Source organism: Lactuca saligna, chromosome 6, assembly GCF_052625555.1.
Source record: "Lactuca saligna cultivar CGN05327 chromosome 6, ASM5262555v1, whole genome shotgun sequence".
In the NCBI taxonomy this organism is placed as follows: domain Eukaryota; kingdom Viridiplantae; phylum Streptophyta; class Magnoliopsida; order Asterales; family Asteraceae; genus Lactuca; species Lactuca saligna.
Window position 1 is genome coordinate 104,659,430 of NC_136422.1, and position 18,754 is coordinate 104,678,183.

General features: G+C 36.1%; 1 pseudogene; it reads right to left on the reverse strand.

The window, feature by feature from the left end:
* Positions 1–14,276: 14,276 nt before the first annotated feature.
* Positions 14,277–16,112, reverse strand: LOC145002806 (chaperonin 60 subunit alpha 2, chloroplastic-like; annotated as a pseudogene).
* Positions 16,113–18,754: the final 2,642 nt, after the last annotated feature.

Consider the following 18,754-nt stretch of genomic DNA (forward strand, 5'->3'; position numbering starts at 1 on the left):
AACTATTTTACTTATCAAATACTTTTACTTAAACTTTGTTATGATTATTATAAATTGCGTGCCCGTATATGTATGGTTATATAAGCAATGTTTAAAAGGCTTAGGAAGGCCGCACACCCTATTTCCTTTTCCTCGATTTGGATGTGGTTTGGTGGGATATCGGGTAGCCGTCCGAAGGTCGCTTCAATATTAATTATATATCATGTGTACATATATAGTCATAAAAGTTCTTCCATGTTCATACATACTAGTTTCATCATTTGTAAGTTACCATCAGGGTAACACAGGATCATACATATACTATTGTTAGATCAATGAGCCAGTTCATTCATGAGTCAATACTTATTACTATGAGAACATAAACACATATACTAGAAAGGGAACATATATAACTATACTAGAAAGAGAAAATATACAAATATACTAGAAAGAGAACATATACAACTATACTAGAAGGAGAACATATACAACTATACTAGAAAGAGAACATATACAACGATACTAGAACGAGTAACATTACATTACATATACATGAATACGTTAACCATTGTGATTTGAATCGGAGCATGACTTCAATGTCATGGCCCGTGTTGTAGCCAGAGCCTCTTGAAGGGAGATCATGAGTTTGCGTATAGATCTATACTGGATTGACTATCCTACACCTTGCTGCTAGCTACAGCCGGACCTGTAGGTCTGCGGGTGCCAAACGTCATTTCATTTTACGACCTACATTTGTTGTTGTTTATCCAGTTGATAGTATAGTATAATTAATCACAAGATACCTTAATATAAATCTAGTTTAAGGTAGTTAGTACATCAGTAGTTCCTATAATACAACACTACAGTACTACATTAATTTACCCTTTACATATTTAGTGATCTTTTCACTTAAACATTAATTTACAAATTATATTTTGAGAATGATAGTTACACTTGGGAAAATTACACACTTTTACAGTAAACGAACATACAAAACAGTTATGACTTGGTAGAAGGCTACTTTTAATAGAAAACATAGGTTTTTTTCTAGGAGATTCAAACATTTACAAACACTTACAAACGTTTACAAACTCATACTTATAACTACGTTTGAACATTTTGATACAACCACCGACACTAAAATACTTATGAACTCACCAGCTTTAATGCTGACACTCTCTTTTCAAAATAACTTGTATTCTCAGGTCATCAGTAGACAGGTACCGAGACCAGCTTTTGAGAAGATGGAGCGCATTCAAGACTCATCTTATTATTTTGATTTACATTTTTGGTGTCTATAACTGTACGGAACACGCTTGTATTAAAATTATATATTTAATGCAATGGATGATGTTGTTTGCTTGTTTACTGTTATACTGTGTTGTGATACTATACATGATGTCCTCCGCCCCAGAACGTTTCCACCATTCTTGGTTTTGGGGTGTGACAGGGAGTCCGAGGAAGAACCCGGTGATGATGACGATGGTGATTTAGACGCATAGTTCGAAGTCATCAACCCACCTTACCCGATTAGGGTTCCCGCTCATCGGATGGGCCCGACTGGCCCCACGCCTCCATGGGGTGTTGATGTATGGAGATGGAGCAGGCAGCAGGGGCAGAGAACCCCATATTATGATCCTAGAGATGGAGGACCAGCTGACCGGGCACTTCCTGTTATGGTGAGGCAGTTGTGGAACACTGGCGACCTAGCCCAGGGTACTGCCGAGCAGCTGAATCAGATGCAAGCCGCAGTGGCAAGAGCGGAACAAGAAACTCAGGAGGTAATCCATAACTTTCATGTTGTTAGGGCTAATATGTTGTAATAAGTCGAAGAGTCAGTTTGTTTGTTACGAAGAATCTTGTGTCTTCGTATGTATGGGTCTTCGTATATATAGTTATTTTACTAAGGCGTTATAATGTGAAGGCTTAACATTTAGTCCTTAGTATTTTTGTTATGCTTTTATTCTCCTATAAATAGGGGCATGTACTAGTGATCTGGATGACTTTTACACACAGTTTTACAGTTTATTCATTGTATTCTGTAAACTGAAAGGCATAATATGAGCTGATCAAAGATTCTATTTACTCTCGTGTTCATTGTTTCAATATTTTATTCAATTACTTCTAAAATTACATTCAAACTCGATTCCAAATCTCAACAATTGGTATCAGAGCATTCCAAATCTCTTCAATTGGTATCAGAGTAGGAATCCTTTTTGTGATCTATTTTTCATACGTTCAAAAAGGTTTTTGAGTCTACTGTTTGATTCAAAAAGTTTCCGTTCTTTTTGTGTGGAAAATACTTCTTGATCTAGGTCTAGGATTTGATTCTGCGAAAATTTTTGTGAATCGTTTGTTTGTAGTGTGATTCTAATATGAAATATACAATTTGATTTCAAATTGTCCAAGTTTTCATAATATTCTTGAGTTTTGTTCCGTACAACAATGGCGTCATTCAATCTTAACTCCATGACATCATTTTCTCATTTGCTTGGATCATCCACAAAGATCCCGATGTTAATTCCAGAATATTACGATCATTGGGCAGATCGTATGCAAGACTATTTGAACGGATTGGATGAGGAACTATGGAATTGCATTTCAGGTGAAATCAATCCACCTGCAAGAGTTCAACCAATCGGTGCATCTTCAAGCAGTTTGGAGGTTGATAATCAATCTAATCGTTTGAAATAGCTGGAGAAGAGGTGCATGAGGGAATTAAGAGGTGCTTTACCTCCTGTTGTGTACAATTATGTCAGAACTTGCACAACAGCTAAAGAAATTTGGAACAATCTCAAAGACAAATTTCAAGGCAGTGAAAAGACGAAGATCACTTCTGTGAAACAATGTTTAGTGGAACTCAAGGATTTCAAACAGAAGGAGTCTGAATCCATTGAAGTTTAATATGATCGGTTCAACGAGTTAATCTATCATTGTAATCGTTATGGTATCACAAGGTCATCAATGGAGTTCAACTTGATATTTGTAATGGGACTTCGAAAGGAATGGAGAAGTGTAAGTATGATGGTGAAAAATCAGCAGAGTTTTGACACTTCGACTTTAAATGACTTGTATAATCAATTGAAATCTCATGAAAATGAAGTTAATGAAATAGCTGAGGAAGCTATGGCAAGTCTTGGTGGTCTATTGGCACTAATTTCGAAGGTTTTAGAAAAAGAAAGTGAAAAATCAAAGTCTGATGAAGAAGAAGGTTTTCTGATGAATTCTGATGATGAGGCTGTTGCTTTTTACTCAAACAATAGAGTAAAGAAATTTTTTAAGAAACCTTTTAATACAAAGAACAAGTCATCAGATTCGAAGGGAAATGATGAGAACAAAAGTAGAATGGATGAAAAGGTGAAGGAAGAAAAGAAGGATTCGAAGAGCGAAGAGGAGAAAATGGAAAAGAAGTTAAAGGGTGACACTGGTATTAATTGCCACTATTGAAATGGTGCTAATCACTTGGCAATAGATTGTTTGTTAAGAAAGAAGGAAGAAAAGAAAAATAAAACAAAGGATGAAGCTTATTATACTGAGAAGTTGGAGGAAGTGAAGTCAAAAGCAAATAATCTGTCTCTGGTGGCTCATGGAGAAAATGAATCAGATGGTACATATCAAATATGGTCTTCAGGCTCTAACGATGAAGAGATGAAGAGTCCATCACATGGAGCCATGTTTGCAAAGGTTGAAGAGGATTAAGATGAAGAGCAGACTTACGAAGTGCGTGGACAGTGCTTCGTATCTGCTAGCAATGAAGCGAAAAAGTTAAATGATCAATTATTAGTGACAAGAAAGAAGTTAGATTCAAAATTCACTAGGATTGATTATCTAGAATTGCAAGTTTCAAATATTATGGCAGATAGGGAAAGTTTAGCTAATGAAATAAATTTGTTATTAGCACAGCGTAATATTTTTTGTAATTCTGCAAAAAGACTCTATGGAAAATTAACTGAATTGAATCATTCTAGTGAGATTAGTAAGGAACAACATAGAAAGTTGCTACCATTTTTAGCTTATGACAGAGCTAAGGTAGATAGTATTTCATATGATTGTGAAAAAGAAAGATATGATTTTAACAAAGTTCTAGATGATAGGTATAGATATGGAATTTCAAAAGTCGAAGATTATCTTGATGTTGATGATTTAGTAAAAATTGTGAATGAGACCTTAACTAAATCAGAACAAATTCGAATTTTGAAAAAGACTGAGAATTCTACATCTACTTCTCAATCTAATTTTGCTGATATTGAAGATAATTCTGATAATATTAGTGAAATTAGTGATTTAGAGGATGTAGATTGTTCTCAATTGTCTGTAATAAATCTTGCAACTTCTTTTAAAGGGAAAGAAAAATGGGAAGAATTATTGGTAAAAATAAACACTGATCAACTCTTAACTTCGAAAGTTTGTGATATGGATTTTGTGGAAATACATGATAGTCAAACAGATGATAGTGATAATGTGGAAGAAAACAAAAATTCGAAGACAAATGCAAGTTTGAAACAAGTTGAGATTCCTCGAGTGGTTGTTGATCAGGTTTATATGGATTCACAAGAGTTTGAGAAAATTCTTAGTGAAAAAGGTGCTCATTATCTTGAATCAAATATTGTGGTTTATCCAATCTTCAAATGCACTGATGATATTGTGTTCCCAAACCAAGTCTTTGTAACAACAGGCAATGTTGAAAATATAAAGGCTGAATTCAAAAAGTTAGTAGAGGAAGACAATAAGAAAATTTCTGATGAAGGTTTCTTTTCAAATCAAGAATTCATATACATTTCAACGTCAAAAACCAAAAAGAATATGGATTGAAAAGTCAAAAGTTGAAAAGAAGATAGCTAACACAACTGAAAATGAGTTATCAAAGAATGAAGGTGTTAAACCAGTGATTAAAGAGGTTAACAAAGCAATAAAATTGAATTCGAAAAAGTTTAAAGATCAAGTTGAAAATTTCTCAAAAGAAAATAACATTTCAAAAAGAAAAGCAAGAACAATAATTTTTTGGCAAACCATTGAGTCATTAAATAAGAAATTAATAAATTTTTCAAAAGAAGAAAAAGTTTTTAGAGCAAAATCAAAGAGTCAAGTTTTTGAAAAGAAAAATGCTTCATTTTCACATAATCAAACAAAAACAACACTTCCAAGAAAAAGTTTTCAGGAAAAGGTTGAAAAACAAATTTCAAAATCACAAATAAATACATCTTATCATGAGTCATATCTATCAAAACCAAAAGTGGATTATGTTAGAATTTCAGCAAAATATTATAATCATCTGAAGAAACAAGCTGACAAAGCCTCAAATGTGAAAGGTATAACATCTAAAAGACATATTGATCATTGGTTGGAAGGAAAAGGAAGAATATATCAATCAAGTAAGTTTGCGAAAGAACAGATACATGAGGCATACGAAAAATATGCAAATCCTTCATTGAATGGCAATTTATCATCCAAGGAATCAAATATTTCAGTCAAAGTTTGGAAATCGGTTACCAAAGCGAAAATTATCATATCACAAACTCAAAATGCGAAGAGTACAGTCAGTGAAAATTTGAAAACAATAAAAACTCATATATCTGACCCTTTGAATGAAGATGTTAAATTTGTTGACAGTCTCAAAACTAGAGTTTATGATTGGGTTAATGGTTGTACTTTACAATTGAAAAATACACCTAATATAAATGGATCCAACAAGTCTTGGGTACGTAAATTTTTTCAATAATCACAGGTACTTCGTGATGAGCAATATGATGACAAATGGTATATTGATAGCGGTTGCTAGTGGTTAAGTTTGGAAATAACCATAAATGCAAAGTCAAGGGTTATGGAAAGATAATGAATGGAACATTTACTGTAAATCGAGTTGAATATGTCGAAGGCTTACACCATAACTTGATAAGTGTTTCACAACTTGTTGTGGGCACTGGCAATCAAGTTCTTTTTAATGAAGAAGGGAGTGTCATTTCTGTCACACCCCGAAATCCAAAGGCGGAAACGTCTCCGGGGTTGACTCCAAGTTGAGTATCAAATCCAATGTACATAGTAAGCAAAGTAAACAACCATACATTACATATCAAAGTTTACATTTGTTCAAAAGTAAAATTGTACATTCGTAATACATAGTATACATGAACAAAAATAAAGACGAGTCTTCTGTACGCTCTGTCTTCTCCAAAAGATTTGCTAGGTACCTGTCTAATGTGGACCTGAGAATACAAGCAGTTTGAAAATCAGCATAAAGCTGGTGAGTTCATAAGATGTTTGTTTTGTGAAAATGTACAAGATTCCTTTTGTTTATCGAAAAGTTATTATCCAAGAAAATCCCATATTTTCTTAAGAGAAAAGATTAATTGATTGTTAGGTTACACGATTCCGGTTATGATTAACTATGAACCCAGGAAATTCCCATCCTTTTTTTTGATTGTACATTACTAGTTATGAGAGATGTAATGTTATTCAGTTTGCTACTCTTTCTAGTTATATAAGTGTTACCCAGGAAAGCCCCATGCTTTCCTGCATGTTGGTTTCTAATGTGAAAGATGTTAAAGATGTAAAAGATAAACACGTGATTAGGTAATGTTTTGTTTTCCCCAGGAAAACCCCATGTTTTCCTGATTGTGTGTGTGTCCTTACTGGTTACGGCTATGTTCATTATTCTTATTCTTAAACATATTTGCGTACTTATTCGTCCTCGTATTCGTATTCGTATTCGTTACTGTATTTGTTTCTCTATTTCTACTCTTATTACTTTTCGTATTCGTATTCATATTCGTATTCGCAGTCGTATTCGTATTCGTATTCGCAGTCGCATTCCTATTCCTAATCCTACTCCTAATACTATTCGCAGTCGTATTCGTATTCGTATTCGTATTCGCAGTCGTATTCGTATTCGTATTCGCAGTCTCATTCCTATTCCTAATCCTACTCCTAATACTATTCGCAGTCGTATTCGTATTCGTATTCGTATTCGCAGTCGTATTCGTTTTCGTTCTGTTCCTAATTATAGTTTCGTATTCGTTCTAATCCTAGTTATAGCTTCGTATTCGTAATTAGTTATAAATGGAAATTAGTATAAGTTATTCTTAGATTATGAAACATAGTTTAGATTAGAGCATTTCATCGAGATATCTATGATTCGTTTGAAAGCTAAATTCGTAATTCGAACTATTTGATAAACACAGTTATTGATATTAGAACATACGGAATGAAAATGATTAAACTAAAAACAATGAGTTGAGTACAAGATTTCCTTGTACTTTTGCTTGTATTCCCCCCTGAAAACAGTGAAAACAGTTGAAAACGGGTAGGGGTATGAACTCACCGGACGAGAAATGTGGCGAATTCGGATGCTAAGTGTTGGTCCGGGGCTTGTAAACACGCGAGGTTCCTAAGTATAATGTAAAGATACACATTTGTATCTAATTAGGACTTAGATTGATTGTTGGATAGGGACAATTGCTTCAAGTCACGATAACACTCCGATACAAGTGTTTGGAGGGACCCGGGTGGCGTTTAAGGACGGGAATTGAAGCGAGGGACTTGAGACTTGAGTTTACTCCCCATGAATAAACTTATACAAGAGTTTTTGGTCCAAAACACCCATTCCCCATGAGTTTACGACCGTAAACTCATGGTAGGGTGTTTTATGGTGCAAATTTGGGTCATAAAGGGATATGGACACTTGGAAATGCTTGGATTAATTTTTCTTAAGGCTTGGATTGAATTAAAAACATCATTTATAATACATAAGGTAGTTTATGGCCTAGGCATGGGGTCTTTGGCCGTAAACTCTCAATTCTCCAAGATTTAGTGTTTTTAGGGTGTTAAAATCAATCACATGTGATTCTAAAAATTTCCACAAGCCTAGAAATGAGTTTGTATGGAACATATGAGGGATTTATGGAGTTTACAGCCCATGAAACCCCCTTCATGGCCGTAAACTCTAATATATGGTGCTCCAAGGTGTTTCAAGGTCTAAAACTTGTATGAAAGGACTTCTAAAATTCATCTACGAGCCTTAGGGGTGTTTAGTTTGCATTCTAACACCAAAGATTTTGGAGTTTACGGCCCAAGAACAAGCCTTGGCCATAAACTCTTAGAAATCCCATGAATGATGTGTTTTAGGCCCTTAAAGTATTTTTGGTTGATCCCTTGATTTATTCCAAGGCTTTTGGTGGTGTTGGATGGCTTTCTAACACCCTAGAATTGGATTTATGTCAAGTTTTGGGGAGTTTACGGCCCAAGCACTCACCTTGGCCGTAAACTCATCTAAATCCCCCAAAATTCATGTTTCAAGTGTCCAAATGCTAAAACCAAGGTCCTATAATTCATATCTAAGCCATAGAAGTGATTTGGAAGGGTTTAAGGGCATGAAAAACCCCATTAACATGAGTTTACGGCCCAAGCTTATGCCTTGGCCGTAAACTCCTTCAAAGTCCTCAAAATCATAGTTTTAAATGTTCTAAGTCCATATCTTGAAGTCCCTTGGCCATATCTAAAGTCCAAATGAGCTTAGGAAGGAGTTTAAGGGCTAAAAACCCTTCAAAATGGTGTTTACGGCCTAGGCAACCTCCTGGGCCGTAAACTCACATATGATGTCCTATTTCATGATTAAATGTCGAATTTGGAAGCCAAACATGCTATAGATTAAGGCTAGGAAGGTACCTTTAGGATTTGAAGCCTTAAAATTGAGTTTTGGACCCTTAATCTTTGGATTTAGGAGAGAGGTTAGAGAGAGAGTAGAGAGAGAAGGAAAAAGCTTCAAATGATGGGTTAAACATGTTTATATAGTTCCTAAAACTTGGACGCGGTGGAATTCTACCCGATACCGGCGCTAAACGCGGTTTTTGGTCGCACCCGATTGAGTTTCCGTCACCCGACGGGAACATTTTTAAAACTTATGAAATAATGATTTTGGGCTAATAACATAAGTTCCTGAGTGATTTGGACCCTCAATGAATGATAATAAACATATAATTTTTAGTTAACTAAGTCTAAAGAGAAAACGGAACGAATCCGATAACGGCGACCTTTCGGGTAAAACGGGTTTTGGCGACGGACAATTTCGGGTTGTTACATTATCCCCCCGTTAGAGGGAATTTCGTCCCAAAATTCAAAGATTTGGACTCAAATTGCAAGTTGAAAAGAGAATCGAGTACGATTTTACTGCTTCAGATCTTCACGCTTCCACGTGGAATCGAGTCTCTACTAGACGTTCCAGTGAACACTCACTTTCGGGAAGCGTCTAGGTTTCGTCGGGTGGGTATTAAAAGACCGAGACGTGAAGTACCATAGGAATGTCTCTAGGTTTCGAGGTTAATCGAAGTTTGTATGTTACAGGATCAATCCTAATGAGGATTTCGAAAAGTTTTACGTTTATGGAGAGATTCGAATGAATAGATAACAATTTATCTTTCTAGGTTAGAGTTGAAAAAGAACTGTAAGCGAAATGATCGTTGAAAAGGAATATACCTGGGGCAACTGTGGGATCGGTGGATGTCTCACCTTGTCCTATAGCTAGGACTCTTCCAGGGTTGCCAATTGTGGTTGCATTGGGGCAGTTTTTCTTATAATGCCCGATCTTTCCGCAACCATAACAGACCTGATTAACGCCCGCTCCAGGAGCTTGATTTGAGGGTGTTCTACAATTCCGCGCAAGGTGACCCTCTTGGCCACAATTTTTGCAAAGTTTTATACGACAGGGACCGGGGATATAGTGGTGGTAACTGCACTGGTTACACCACAGGAGAACACCGACATATCCGGTAATAGGTGCTCGAGCCGAGGAACCGATGACGGGTACAACAGCAGGGGTAGTGGCAGCGTGGACTGTCATCATTTGTTGTCTCTTCGAGTACTCCTGGGAAGGCTGATATTTATCCCATGCCTCCCAGTAATTTCTTTTCTCACCACTTCTTTCTGTCGGCTCAGGAGTGGTGGCTGCTTCCTCTACGTCCTCACTATGGTCAATCAAGATTTGCGCTAGGCATTTGGCGCTATCGTATGTATCTGGCCTCGCAGCTAAGACGTTCCCTTTGGTTGGCTGGGTTAATCCCCAGATAAACCTCTCAATCTTCTTACTTTCAGGGGTAACCATCCCTGGACAAAGAAGTGCTAAGTCATCAAATCTGGATGTGTAGGCAGCGATATCGGAACCTTTCATCTTCAGATTCCAAAGTTCATGTTCCAGCTTCTGGATTTCACCCCGAGGGCAATACTCAGCGTGTAGAAGTTCCTTCATAACTTCCCAACCCATAGCATTGGCTACAGGTAAAGTTAGAGATTTGACTCGGCTGTTCCACCAAGTCAGGGCTTTATTGGTGAGAGTGCAAGCGGCAAACTTCACTTTGTTGGATTCTGAACAAGCACAGATCTCGAAGATGGATTCGATTCTTTCTAACCATCGAGTTAGAGCAATGACACCTCCTGTGCCGTCGAAGAATGTAGGTTTCGCATGCATAAAGTCTTTATAGGAACATTCCTTTCGGTGTCCCTGGCTATTTTCCTGGTTTTGAGGTTGGGGACCACCTCCCGAACTACCGGGGTTCGTTTGCGACATGGCTGCTGAAAATGCTGCAGTTAAAACTGACTGAAGGCTTGCCAGGTCGATTTGAAGAGAAGGTGGTGTTTGAGGAGGGTTGTTGTTGTTCTGCGAGCTGGGTCTCTTTCTTGGAGGCATCTTGATCTAATAAGATCAGGAAGAGAGGATGATAAGCCCTCTAAGTTGAATCAAGAGATATGATACAAAGGATATCTCTTTATGGTAGACATAGAATTTTATTAAGCGATAAAGCAGGAAGGTTTTATTAAACAGATAAATTATCGCTAAAGAAATGATTAAGGAGTAACGCTAGGATGAGGAATCCTATAACAGATTTGGCTCGAGAAATACTCCCATAGTATTTCATGATTCGCTGCAGCGACGGCTCATTCACTACTAGAAAAAAGGCCTTTTACGACGCTCATTGCGCGTCGTAAAACGCTCAGACGACGCGCAAATGCGCGTCAAGGAAGGCCCTGTCATAAAGAGAGACGACGCGCTTTTGCGCGTCGACTATAGACGACGCGCATTTACGACGCACGGTTATGACACGCAATGCGTATCAAGGAAGGCCCTGTCATAAAGGAAGACGACACGCATTTGCGTGTCGTAACTTTACGACGCACGTGTTTATAACACGCAATGTGTATAAAGGAACCCTCCGTCAAGAAAGGCCATGTCATAAATGAAGACGACACGCATTTTTGCGTATCGTAATTTTATTTATTTTTAAAAAAAAATATATTTATATATTTATTAATTTATAAATTAAATTTGCATTTAATCTCTCATAATAGAAATAAAATACCATATACAAAAAATACAATCCATTGCATAATATTAAATAAAATACCATATACAAAAATACAATCCATTACGTTTAATCTGTATGTATAACAAAGACACATGTGTTAAACTTGTTACCATTAACATCTAATCGTATGGACTCGAGTGTTAAACTTGTTACCATTAACATCTGATTCATAAGTCCTTTCTACAAGATTGTTACCTGCATAAATGAAAACAAACAGGAACATTAACAGCCCAACTATGACTCTTTTTGTCCCAGAATCTAAATTAAACCACAAGTGATAGCATTAGGCATTAGGCATTAGCATCTGGTTTAGCATACAAATGTCTTACCAACAAAGAAAGACAAAGCAATATAGCATTAGGCATTAGCATCAGTGTTGGTCAAACACTCTGCATCAGTCGAAACTAAGGCAATTAAGACAATCCATAGTAACATTAGAGTTTCCCTGCACCAGTCAAAAGTATCCCCTATAAAGGATCAGGTAGAAACTCTATTCTCACGTTCAAGAGGTGAAAAAGCTCTTCAAGTTCAGATAAGCATCACAAAAATCTGCTTAACTATTTAATTCCCAGCCAAGGGTTAAATACCCCATTAATAGACCAAAATAATCGGAACCACTGGTACAGTTAAGGATTGCTCTCACAATAAAAGAAACACAAAAACAGGTGGTGCTATGCCCACAATTACTAAGGAGAAATAAAAATAAATTAATAATATTCTAAAGCACAATCGACATTATGCAAATTATAAGTGAAGGCAACAATGTGACATTCAAAAGTATGCTTTCCCATTTATGCTAACACCTTAAATAAACAAACACAGAGGCCTAAGATCATGAAGTTTCAAGGAAGATGCATACCACATGGTAATATGTTTTTCAGCCAAAACCACGTTCTTTGTAAACTATGATCATGAGCCAGTCATTTACTAGTTCTCTATCTTGGATGTCCATATCCTGACAAAGTAAAATAAGATCTCAGTTAAAATGATGAATACAATAATTATGCAACCAGAACCATAGATAAAATTCAGTTTGACAATTGTAAGAATTACCTGTTTTGTTTTGAGAATAAGGGCTTTCCAAAGATGGCTACTAAAGCGGGGGATAAAAGATAAAAGAACCTGACTGCATATAATCAAAAACCAACAATTCAAGAATTATTTGATATGCATACAGTAGTTAATTAATATGTGTTAGCAATAATTTAATCGGTTAGAGCAAGATTTCTTGAATACAATATGTTACAAACTGTGAAAGAGAAACCCTTTGTCCACTTCCACCATGAAAAGTGGAAAACCAATCATTATATAGCATAGACATCTGGTTTTACAAGAATGAAGTTAATAATGATTAGATTGATAAATTAAGGAGTTAAAAATGAAGAAATATGATGTAATAAGATGAGAAAAATTATTAGGTAACAGGTTAAGAAGATATAAATGCACCATCATCATCCTTGTTGTGTTGGACATAGAATAGGATGCATACCAACCAGCTTGATGAACAACAAATCAAAATAAATAAATTAACTCATTTCTCATTTTCTAATATATCTTAATGTTAAATATAGCATTTACCTAGCACAACTTGATGAAGATCATAAACATCCTTTCTGATAAAGTAATATATGAGTAATTATATAATTGTTCTAAGAAATGAACACAATACTTTCTAATTTCAACTTAACATTGATATGGCATAGAAACTTACATTCTCTTGTACCAAATAATTTCTTATTTACTCGTAGTAGCAGTAACTATATCTTCATTTTATATTTTTTATTTTTTTAAATCCTCACAAGTATTTATAATCATAATCTCTGACTATAACTCTAACCGGTAAGAAGTAGGCTTTTCCCTGGTACTATCTCGCAAGTCAGCTTTCTGGCTAATAAATTCTGTGTTGGCGTGATAATATCAACCTCCAAAAGAGAGATAACATCCTCAAGTTCCTCATTGGACTTTGATGAAGCACCAACATTTTCATCTGCAATTTCCATCAGATTATTAGTAAATAAGGAACAACCTAAAAGATTAGATAAAACACTAACCAGATTGTGCAGCATCAAGAAGTTCCTCAAGTTCAAAAATCCAATTAACACCACAAGACAGTTCAATGAACTTTCTATGCAGCTCCAAGATGTCACCAAAGGCCAAGAAGCTTTGAGATACAACTGATGCCAAAAACCGCAATGCATGTGCAAGCTCACCTGCTAACAAAAAAAACCCACTCACATCCAAACAAAAAAAATAAAAGCCTACATTTCATTAGGTTCAGGTAATCGATTCACAACTACTAAACTATTTCCAATTGTGGTAAACAAATGTCATGATGAATCGGAATTGAGAATGGGAATTGACCTTGAGTGGAAGTCAATGAACGATCAGCTTTGTGCTCTATAGCATATAACAAGCGCAATCCTGAGGTAACATTGTAGGGTAGTTGTTTGGTGACAAAGTCATCCAGTACTCCAAATAACCATTTCTTCCTCAGAAGTATTTTAGCATGAGCAAGAAGCTCATTAAATCTTGACTCAATCATCTGTCAGACAAACCATATTCAAGTATTATTATTATTAATATTATATTCCAAAATTCTCCTTTGTGGAAGGAAATATAAAAAAGAAGGAGGAGAGGAGTTACGACTTTCTCTCGAGCACCACCTCCAAAGGAAGCAACAGATTCAGCATGTGTACGCAACCTCTCGTGCATGGAGTCAAATACCACCTGGATCAGCATTTCCAGCAATCTGCAGGGCATTTGAGTTGGCAAGGTCTGAATTTGTTGGTGTCACAGCAAGAATTAAACAGTTGGTAGCCTTAATGTATGACATTATCATTGTTCTGATGCCAGAGTTATGTCAAGAACATTAGGAGAGAAAATCTTTAAACGAATTTGCTTGTCAGAAACCAAATATAAGCCTGTGATGATTTTAAAATATTTAAATTAGTCTAATTTCCTATAGTTATTTAAAAGGGGAGAGTGAACAGTTAGACATATGTCTAAATTTGGTCCCTGTAATACATCATTAGTAAGTAACTTAATCTAGTAAGCTATATCAGTTTTCTTTTTGACTTTTTGAGTTAATACAGAAAGAACATAGGAAACAGAAACATACAGATGCTATGATGTTGACACCACTTTCTTCATCTGGATCTTCCATTAACTTTTTAATGGAGGGAATTTCCTCAAGAATATGAATATAAGTGGTCCCACCACCAGGCACAATACGCTCATCCATGGCTACATACGTGGCATTTTTTGCATCCTCAATTCTTAGCTTTCGATCTTCTAATTCCATCTCAGTGTGGGCCCTTACCTATAACCAAAATTCTTTCAATTCATTCTATATACATTATTTTAGTCATAATTAATAAATAAATTGACCTTGATAATGGCAACACTACCAAAGAGTTTTGCAATTCGTTCATCGAGCTTTTTAGAAGGATAAGAACTATCTGTTTCAGAAAGATCTTTCTTTATTTGTGAAATTCTTGCTTTGATTTCAGCTTTCGTGGATGGATCAGCTACAATAGTTGTGTAATTACTTGTTATAGTTACTTTTTGTGCAATTCCAAGTTGATCAGAGGTTGCATATTCTAGAGATAAACCCAAATCTCCAGATAAAAAATCAGCTCCTATTTTAACATGATAAATGTCAGCAGAAAAGTGGCATAAAACAAGTCTTCAAAATGTAATATATTAAATATTTAAATTGTTACAGAATTACCTATCATGAGGGAAATATCTTGAAGTAAAGCTTTCTTTTGTTCTCAACACCAGGACATTTCACAATAGCAACCCTAAGTAAACCTTGATTTTTGTTAACAATTAGGGTTTCAAGAACTGAGATTGAGATATCTTCAACAAAAATGAGCAAAGGGACACTTAATTGAGTACAGTTTTCTAGAATGGGACAATTTCTTTCACAGATGATATCTTTTGATATGTTATTAGGACTTTAGCATTTTCAAATTCCAAAGACAAATTGTTCTGATTTGTGACAAAATGAGGAGACATGTATCCTTTGTCGATCTGTAGGGAAAGTATTCCTGAATAGACATTAAAATATGAAAATGAAAAAGATAAAAAGAATGTATGAATAAAATATCACAAGATGTATTTCACTTGATACCTTCATTCCTTCTTCAACAATCACAGAAGTTTCACTTGATGAAGAAGATTCAATAAAAATTATTCCATCATGACCGATTTTATCAATGGCTTCAGCAATTAAGTTTCCAATAAATTCATCATTTCCAGCAGAGATGGAAGCTATTGTTGTGAACAGGATGAAAAGAATCTTTAGAGTTTAGAGAATCTCATGGAAGAAAACACTAAAAGGAAAAGAAATTTAACTTTTATATCATCTCTTTTGCTGACTGGAATCATTTTCTTTTTCAAAACTTTGATCAATTCTTTGAGACAAACAATTTTGACCAATAAGAACATTAACCACAAATCAAATATATCTTACAGTAAACAGGGGAAGAAAAGAAGCATACTAGCAAAGAATAAGACCAGGACCGAGTCGAGAAGTACTAACCATCGTAGATGTCGAGGAGTGTTGGAGGGATTACGGAGAATTAGATAAGGTCGGCGGAGAAGGAACATTAACAGATGAAGAGGGTGTCAGTGGGATTACGAAGAAGCAGCTCCATCAAGCTCACCCTAGCACCAACTTTGAATGGAGAATGCAAAATCTTGCTTGGAAGGCGACGGGTTACCGACGTACAATAGCGGAATGAAGACAGGGTACTTCCACGATGAAGAAGTCGGCATTTCAGTTCATCCATCGTTATTATTGAGTTGTGAGAGAGATTACACTAAGAAATTGAAAGAGGATGCGATGGAATGATGAGTGGGAATAATTCCTAAAAACGGATCGACAAATTTCCCCCTGAAATTTGGTTTGCTGCGCTGCTCTCATTATCTCCGGATGAGCCGCCAGTGAGAACCCCGGCACCAAAGGACTCTCCGACATCTTCTCTACCACTACTCATCTCGACGTTGACGATGGCAGAGGGTCGGCGATGGTGGAGGGTCGACGACCATGAAAGAGCACATAGCGGTGGCCGGAGTACGAGGGGAGTAGTTGGAGGTCGATGTAGGGAGGGGAAAGATGTATCGTCGATTGTGGGGATAAAGAACAGTACGTCAAAAAATGCTTAGGGCCAAGAGGGAAAGAGGGAAGGGAAAGCGGGCTTTTCTAATTTTTGGGTTTTCTTTTCCCGCTTGAAACTAAACAACCCGCGTTTCATTAAAAAATATAAAACAACATGTCTAGATGACGCACATTTTATAATATGAGCCCTCCGTGTTTTTTTTCTGACACTAATTTTAGGGTACGCAAAAATGTGCGTCGGAAATCCTTAAAATTTTTAAAGAGCTGACATTATTTTTAGGTTACCCACGTTTGCGTATCATAAATCAATGCGTATCATAAATTGCGCGTCGTAAAAGGCTGTTTTTCTAGTAGTGATTGTTTGGGTATTGGGTAAGTCTTAGGCATGCTGCGTACCACAGTCACTCCCAAGCACATGTTGGCCGTGTCTTGCATGAATATAGTTGGCCAGGCTATATTGATACTAGACACGACTACATAACTGCCCAGGTTTAACCGCAGTGTACAACACCCATTTACTTATGTTTTGTTCTACTTGTAGTTACGGATTTTCGACTATCGGGTATACTTGTATACTTTTGAAAATACTTATATTTGAGGTATACTTTTAGTTCAGAGCATTTAGGCCCTTTAGTGTTTATAGTTTTATACCATGTACGGTTTGGTATACTCCATTCACTATAAACAAGGGCTCTGATACCAATCTGTCACACCCCGAAAACCAAAGGCAGAAACGTCTCCGGGGTTGACTCCAAGTTGAGTATCAAATCCAATGTACATAGTAAGCAAAGTAAACAACCATACATTACATATCAAAGTTTACATTTGTTCAAAAGTAAAATTGTACATTCGTAATACATAGTATATATGAACAAAAATAAAGACGAGTCTTCTCTACGCTCTGTCTTCTCCAAAAGATTTGCTAGGTACCTGTCTAATGTGGACCTGAGAATACAAGCAGTTTGAAAATCAGCATAAAGCTGGTGAGTTCATAAGATGTTTGTTTTGTGAAAATGTACAAGATTCCTTTTGTTTATCGAAAAGTTATTATCCAAGAAAATCCCATATTTTCTTAAGAGAAAAGATTAATTGATTGTTAGGTTACACGATTCCGGTTATGATTAACTATGAACCCAGGAAAGTCCCATCCTTTTTTTGATTGTACATTACTAGTTATGAGAGATGTAATGTTATTCAGTTTGCTACTCTTTCTAGTTATATAAGTGTTACCTAGGAAAGCCCCATGCTTTCCTGCATGTTGGTTTCTAATGTGAAAGATGTTAAAGATGTAAAAGATAAACACGTGATTAGGTAATGTTTTGTTTTCCCCAGGAAAACCCCATGTTTTCCTGACTGTGTGTGTGTCCTTACTGGTTACGGTTATGTTCAGTATTCTTATTCTTAAACATATTTGCGTACTTATTCGTCCTCGTATTCGTATTCGTTACTGTATTTGTTTCTCTATTTCTACTCTTATTACTTTTCGTATTCGTATTCATATTCGTATTCGCAGTCGTATTCGTATTCGTATTCGCAGTCGCATTCCTATTCCTAATCCTACTCCTAATACTATTCGCAGTCGTATTCGTATTTGTATTCGTATTCGCAGTCGTATTCGTATTCGTATTCGCAGTCGCATTCCTATTCCTAATCCTACTCCTAATACTATTCGCAGTCGTATTCGTATTCGTATTCGTATTCGCAGTCGTATTCGTTTTCGTTCTGTTCCTAATTATAGTTTCGTATTCATTCTAATCCTAGTTATAGCTTCGTATTCGTAATTAGTTATAAATGGAAATTAGTATAAGTTATTCTTAGATTATGAAACATAGTTTAGATTAGAGCATTTCATCGAGATATCTATGATTCATTTGAAAGCTAAATTCGTAATTCGAACTATTTGATAAACACAGTTATTGATATTAGAACATACGGAATGAAAATGATTAAACTGAAAACAATGAGTTGAGTACAAGATTTCCTTTTACTTTTGCTTGTATTCCCCCCTGAAAACAGTGAAAACAGTTGAAAAAGGGTAGGGGTATGAACTCACCGGACGAGAAATGTGGCGAATTCGGATGCTAAGTGTTGGTCCGGGGCTTGTAAACACGCGAGGTTCCTAAGTATAATGTAAAGATACACATTTGTATCTAATTAGGACTTAGATTGATTGTTGGATAGGGACAATTTCTTCAAGTCACAATAACACTCCGATACAAGTGTTTGGAGGGACCCGGGTGGCGTTTAAGGATGGGAATTGAAGCGAGGGACTTGGGGCTCGAGTTTACTCCCCATGAAT